Below are 6,364 nucleotides of genomic sequence, written 5' to 3'. Positions count from 1 at the left end.
CCACGACAAAGCAATCACAACCCCACTAATCGAAATCAATGAGGAAGGGAGCTAGCTATATAATGAGTACTCATCCGATCACCTCAACTAGTAAACCAGAGAGGGAGAAAAATAAAGGATCACGACTCCATAAATGGAGAAGGAAAATAAACGATCACAACCCCATAAATGGAGAAGGAATGATATGATACTGTCATGCTAAGTGTGAACACAAAATCAATTCCAAACATTTTATTCAAATGATTCGTGAGAATTCAATAAATTTCCAAAGTTATAATTTCATTCACAAAATGGCAACACAATTCATAATTATCTTTAATTTCCACAAAAACCATTTACAGTTCTTTTCAATCAATAGTATCCATCAAATCATTTACAATGCTTTTCAAGCAATAAATATCCATTCAAACACATTTTCACAATTTAAAACAATAATGTACAAACAGTCATAATTCATATCAATTGAAAAATTCAAAAGAAATACTGTTGTGCACAAACACAATTTAAATCTATAACATACAATTAATCATATGAAATCTTATTCAGAGTAAAATCAGTTGAAAACTAGTTGTGCACAAACCCCTGATGACTGTCTCCTGGTCTGGACTCAGTGTTTCCTTCCCTTTTCCTGAGTCTTTGGTAACTGAGAAACACAATTTGAAGTGTTTCAGTACTAAATTAAATTGTCTCTAACGATAATGTTCGATAAGTAATTCACTGAAGGCTATTATTTGCTTAATCACCAAATATACCGACCTTCGATGTGTTTTAGGTAAATTAGGTTTTTGTGTCGTTAATATGTCACATTCGATAGGGTTTTAGGGTTGGCACGTTTTACCAAACTCATTTCCTTGTTCAGTGCATTTTAATGCAACTTGCTGGATTCTGGTATACTAGTTTGACCTAGCCGGACGACCTAGTTCCCTCAGTTTTCGGGTTTCGGTTAAAACTACAAACTTGTAGATCTATGTCTTATGGAATGCGGGGCAAAATTTTAGGTCAATCCGAGTTAAGTAGACCAAGTTATGGTCATTATACTATTGCTGGTCAAACGGCATCAAATTAGGTCAATTTTAGGTCAATTTGGTCAACTCTGGTTCGGCCAGTTTTTGGACCTGAACTTGTGCAAGCTGTTTGACTTGCTTATGGTCATTTCTGGGTTTTGGTGTCTTCATAAGACTTGTAGGTATGGGTCTTAACTATTCATGGTTAAAATTTCAGGTCAATTGGACTTGTTTTGAGTGAGTTATGGCCTAAACACTAACTGCTGCCCAATTGGTCAATTTTCAGGTTTCAATTGCACTTAATCCGAATTGGTCATTTTTCATGTCACCTTGCAAGCAGAATTTTGGTATGCTTTCTCAATGAAAGTTGGCACATTTTGTGCCTAGTTTCACCTCCAATTGGTCTCATACCAATTGAAGTTACACATTTAAAGTTATAGGTTAAAATGCATGCTGCCCTTAATTACCTTGCTTAAGCATACATCACTGACACATTCACCTTACTATATGTCCACTTCCCTTACCAATTTTGTTTTGGTACATTACCAAAACCATATACCACTTCACTTTAAAGTCACTTTGGGCAAATTACAATTATCCTCAATACACCAATTAAAACTCAAATTTACAAAGTCTAAGTACAATCACATATACACCTAAACATTACTAATTCTTACATACACTTTACACAATCACTCTATATACATATCCATCAATCCTCAATGTTAATATTCTGCCAATACCTTCATAAACACATACATTTATCCAAGAGTCCCAAGGCTGCCGAAAATCTTCGCCATGCCAAAGTGTCCTACAATTCATCAATTTCCATTCCAAGTGCACAATCACCATATACATGTGGAATAATTTACTAGGATATTAAATCACCCTAATCAACATCATTTCTCATCAAATATATGTATAAATATTTCCTTAAATACATAACTCCATGGCTGTCCAAAATGAACATATCAACAACTCCTCAAACTTGAAAATTTTCTTCACAAATCCAACACCCATAACATGTACACAAAGTTTAACAAAACAATATTCAAAAAGTGTAAACTTACCTATGGTTGGAACTTGCTAAACCTTGATTAAACTTCTTGATTTTGGTATCAAGCTCTCCCTTATGATGTGTAGACAAATTTTTATGAAGCTATCTAAGTGATTGGAGTTGAAATGGAGGAGTGGATCAAGCTCATGCAAAAATGGCAATGGTGGTTTTCATTTCCTTCAATTCGGCTAGGTTAAGGGAAATGAAGAAGATGAAGTATTCAGCTGGTATAGTGGACTTACATCTGCCCCATTTTATGTTTAGTTTATTCATTAGTGGCCCACTCACACAAATAATCATATTATAAGTTAAATTCCCACTTATTCCACATTAAACCCTTAATTCTTGTTATTTACTTTTGGTACCACCAAATTAATTTTTCATTTTCTTTTCTAAGTGTAATATTATTTATTTTTAATGGAAATTTAGGTCAAAAGACAATTCGGAATGTCAAATGACCATAATGCCCCTGTTCGGGTTGCATTCCCGATTTTTCGGTAACACCGAGTTTTGTCTGTTTTTCGATTTCTCACTTTTCCTTGTACTAATAATTTAATTTTTCTTTGATATTTCTAACGATATTTATTCTTCAATAAGGGTCTATTTAAGTCCTAAAAATATTTTCTAAGGTTCCCCGCAGTCCAGGGCTAGTCAACGGTCCATGCCGTGATTTCCCGGTGCAGTCACCCATCGCTAGGATTCTCGGCTCGCTTAACTTGGTTACATTTCTTTGCTATTATTTTTCCTTTGTTTTTCTTGTATTTTCTTTTCTTGTATTTCATTATTTTATGTCTCCTCACTCATATTGAAGTGTAGTTCTAGGCATCCTAGCTGTCCGGACAACACTGGTCTCCGGAACAGTAGAACGCACTATCGAACTTAGGGGTGTTACAATTCTCCCCCCTTAAATAAATTTCGTCCACGAAATTTTACCCAATAGCCATCTTACAATAGTCATACGTTTATTTTCTCCTTTCTATATGATCGTATAATCTTTTTTCTCTCGAATTTGTATAAGACTTTTAACAATCTAATACAACATTTAATTTGTTTGTATAACACCAATCTTCTCTTACTATTGTCCTGTCTAATATTTCGATTCATGTTCATTCTTGAATGACCCTTGAGGTCATGTTAGAATCATTCATCAGTCATTGGTCCTCTGACCATTCTGGTCCATAGTCTTCCTCACATTCATAATATTTCTTTGTTATATATGAATCAACTATTCAAATCTCTACTTCCATAACTCTTTTTATCTGTCAATATTTTATAACTTACTTTCTTTTGTACCGAACTATAACCTTTCGATATTCTAACTTTTGAGTTTTAGAACCCAAAGTAGGATTTTCAAACTTATTTCTAACAATTAAATTATGTCCTGGCATAACTATACAAAAACAGATGCCGTTGGCAACTATCCTCATCTAGGTGTACTATCAGGTAGTACGTAGCTCTACACAATAATCTCAAGTTAGTACTATAATCCGCAGTTTACAGTATAAACAATCAAGAACATTGCATAGTTACTACAATACATCCCAATAGATCAAACTATCCTATTCTTTATCCTTTTCGAATTCACTGATATCCGAACTTATTCTGATTACAATATCCATTAACAATTACTAACAGTAACATCTCTTCCTTCATCTAGAGCAATTCTATAACTGTAACTTACTTTTACATCCTCTTGCTTTACATTAAATAGGCTCGCCAATTAGCTTTATAATTTATGGTGTGTCAGGAAATACTTTTCGCCGATAAACTCTTCCAAAACTAATTTCACTTATTATCACAATCCCTATCCTAAAGGACTAATCACTAATGCATCAAAATTTATTTCCCTGACCTCCTGTCCTAGCGGACTTGTTACTAGGACATCAAAGTCCATTTTTGTACATGGAATAGCAATGCAATCAATGATGCTAGCACTCACATAAGAATGGGTAGAACCCGGATCAAATAACACAAACACATCTTGGTTAAAAGTTGAGAAGGTACCAGCCACAACATCAGATGTCTCAGTCTCTTCCCTCTGTCTCATTGCATAGACTCTGACAGGAGCACTGTCTTGCTCTGAATGTTTCATTGTACCTTGGCTGCCCACTGGGCTACCTCTACCCCTGCCTCTACCTCTGTTGGGTGGTTGTTAACTTCTAGTGACAGGGCTCTGGACTGACCCTTCTGCAGTAGTAGGAGGTGGTCCAACTCTACGACTACTGGTGCAATCCTTGACAAAGTGTCCTGTGCCTCCACAGTTATAACAGGCTCCAATAGCCTTATAGCATATCCCACCATGATATCTTCCACAATTTTCACATTGGCGGGAATGGTAGGAACCTCCGGTACTCTGCTGACAAGATAGAGGAGGTTTCTGTCCTGAATGTCTTCCCCTACTAGACTTCTTGGCACCTCTGCTGTGTCCCTCATAGTTCTTCCTCTTTCTAGTAGGACCACTGGAACTCTGTTCTACTGATTTTCCCTCTTTCCATGTCTTCTCTGATTTCTTTTTCTCAGGAGCAGCTTCAGACTCAATTCTTTCTAACTCTAGAGCTTGAGAAATAAGTTCAGAGAAGTTAGTGTGTTTGAAGCCGACTACTTTTAGTCTGATACTGGGCTTCAAGTCGGTTTCAAACCTCTTGCATCTCTCCCTGCTGGTAGCAAGTAAACTTACTGCATAATGGCTCAGGCGGGAAAATTCTCTTTCATACTCACCACCGACCGCCTCCCTGCTTTCAAACTTAGGAATTCTTGTAACTTCTGGTCTACATAAGCATCAGGGACATATTTCGGTCTGAATTCCCTGAGAATATCATTCCATGTTAGCACTGCAGGTTCTACCAGACTGTGGGGAATAGTTTTCCACCAGTCATAAGCATCCCCCTGTAGTAAGGACACTGAGTATTCAAATCTGAGCTCCTCTGTACAATGTAGCTTCTTGAACACCCTATCCATTCTCTCTAACCATTGTTCAGCTTCTAGAGGATCTACTGTCCCCTTAAACTCTGTAGCGCCATACTTCATCAATTTGTCCAATAGCCTTATAGCATATCCCACCATGATATCTTCCACAATTTTCACATTGGCGGGAATGGTAGGAACCTCCGGTACTCTACTGACCAGATAGAGGAGGTTTCTGTCCTGAATGTCTTCCCCTACCAGACTTCTTGGCACCTCTGCTGTGTCCCTCATAGTTCTTCCTCTTTCCAGTAGGACCACTGGAACTCTATTGTACTGATTTTCCCTCTTTCTCTGTCTTCTCTGATTTCTTTTTCTCAGGAGTAGCTTCAGACTCAATTCTTTCTAACTCTAGAGCTTGAGAAATAAGTTCAGAGAAGTTAGTGTGTTTGAAGCCGACTACTTGTAGTCTGATACTGGGCTTCAAGCCGGTTTCAAACCTCTTGCATCTCTCCCTGCTGGTAGCAAGTAAACTTACTGCATAATGGCTCAGGCAGGAAAATTCTCTTTCATACTCAGCCACTGATCTGCTCCCCTGTTTCAAACTTAGGAATTCTTGTAACTTCTGGTCTACATAAGCATCAGGGACATATTTCTGTCTGAATTCCCTGAGAAAATCATTCCATGTTAGCACTGCAGGTTCTACCAGACTGTGGGGAATGGTTTTCCACCAGTCATAAGCATCCCCCTGTAGTGAGGACACTGAGCATTCAAATCTGAGCTCCTCTGTACAATGTAGCTTCTTGAACACCCTATCTATTCTATCTAACCATTGTTCAGCTTCTAGAGGATCTACTGTCCCCTTAAACTCTGTCGCCCCATACTTCATCAATTTGTCCAATAGCCTTATTGCATATCCCACCATGATATCTTCCACAATTTTCACATTGGCGGGAATGGTAGGAACCTCCGGTACTCTGCTGACCAGATAGAGGAGGTTTCTGTCCTGAATGTCTTCCCCTACCAGACTTCTTGGCACCTCTGCTGTGTCCCTCACAGTTCTTCCTCTTTCCAGTAGGACCACTGGAACTCTGTTCTACTGATTTTCCCTCTTTCTCTGTCTTCTCTGATTTCTTTTTCTTAGGAGTAGCTTCAGACTCAATTATTTCTAACTCTAGAGCTTGAGAAATAAGTTCAGAGAAGTTAGTGTGTTTGAAGCCGACTACTTGTAGTCTGATACAGGGCTTCAAGCCGGTTTCAAACCTCTTGCATCTCTCCCTGCTGGTAGCAAGTAAACTTACTGCATAATGGCTCAGGCAGGAAAATTCTCTTTCATACTCAGCCACTGATCTGCTCCCGTGTTTCAAACTTAGGAATTCTTGTAACTTCTGGTCTACATAAG

Source organism: Hevea brasiliensis, chromosome 5 (genome assembly GCF_030052815.1).
Source record: "Hevea brasiliensis isolate MT/VB/25A 57/8 chromosome 5, ASM3005281v1, whole genome shotgun sequence".
Classification (NCBI taxonomy): Eukaryota; Viridiplantae; Streptophyta; class Magnoliopsida; order Malpighiales; family Euphorbiaceae; genus Hevea; species Hevea brasiliensis.
The sequence above is the reverse complement of the archived record's forward strand: the minus strand, read 5'-3'. Positions refer to the sequence as shown.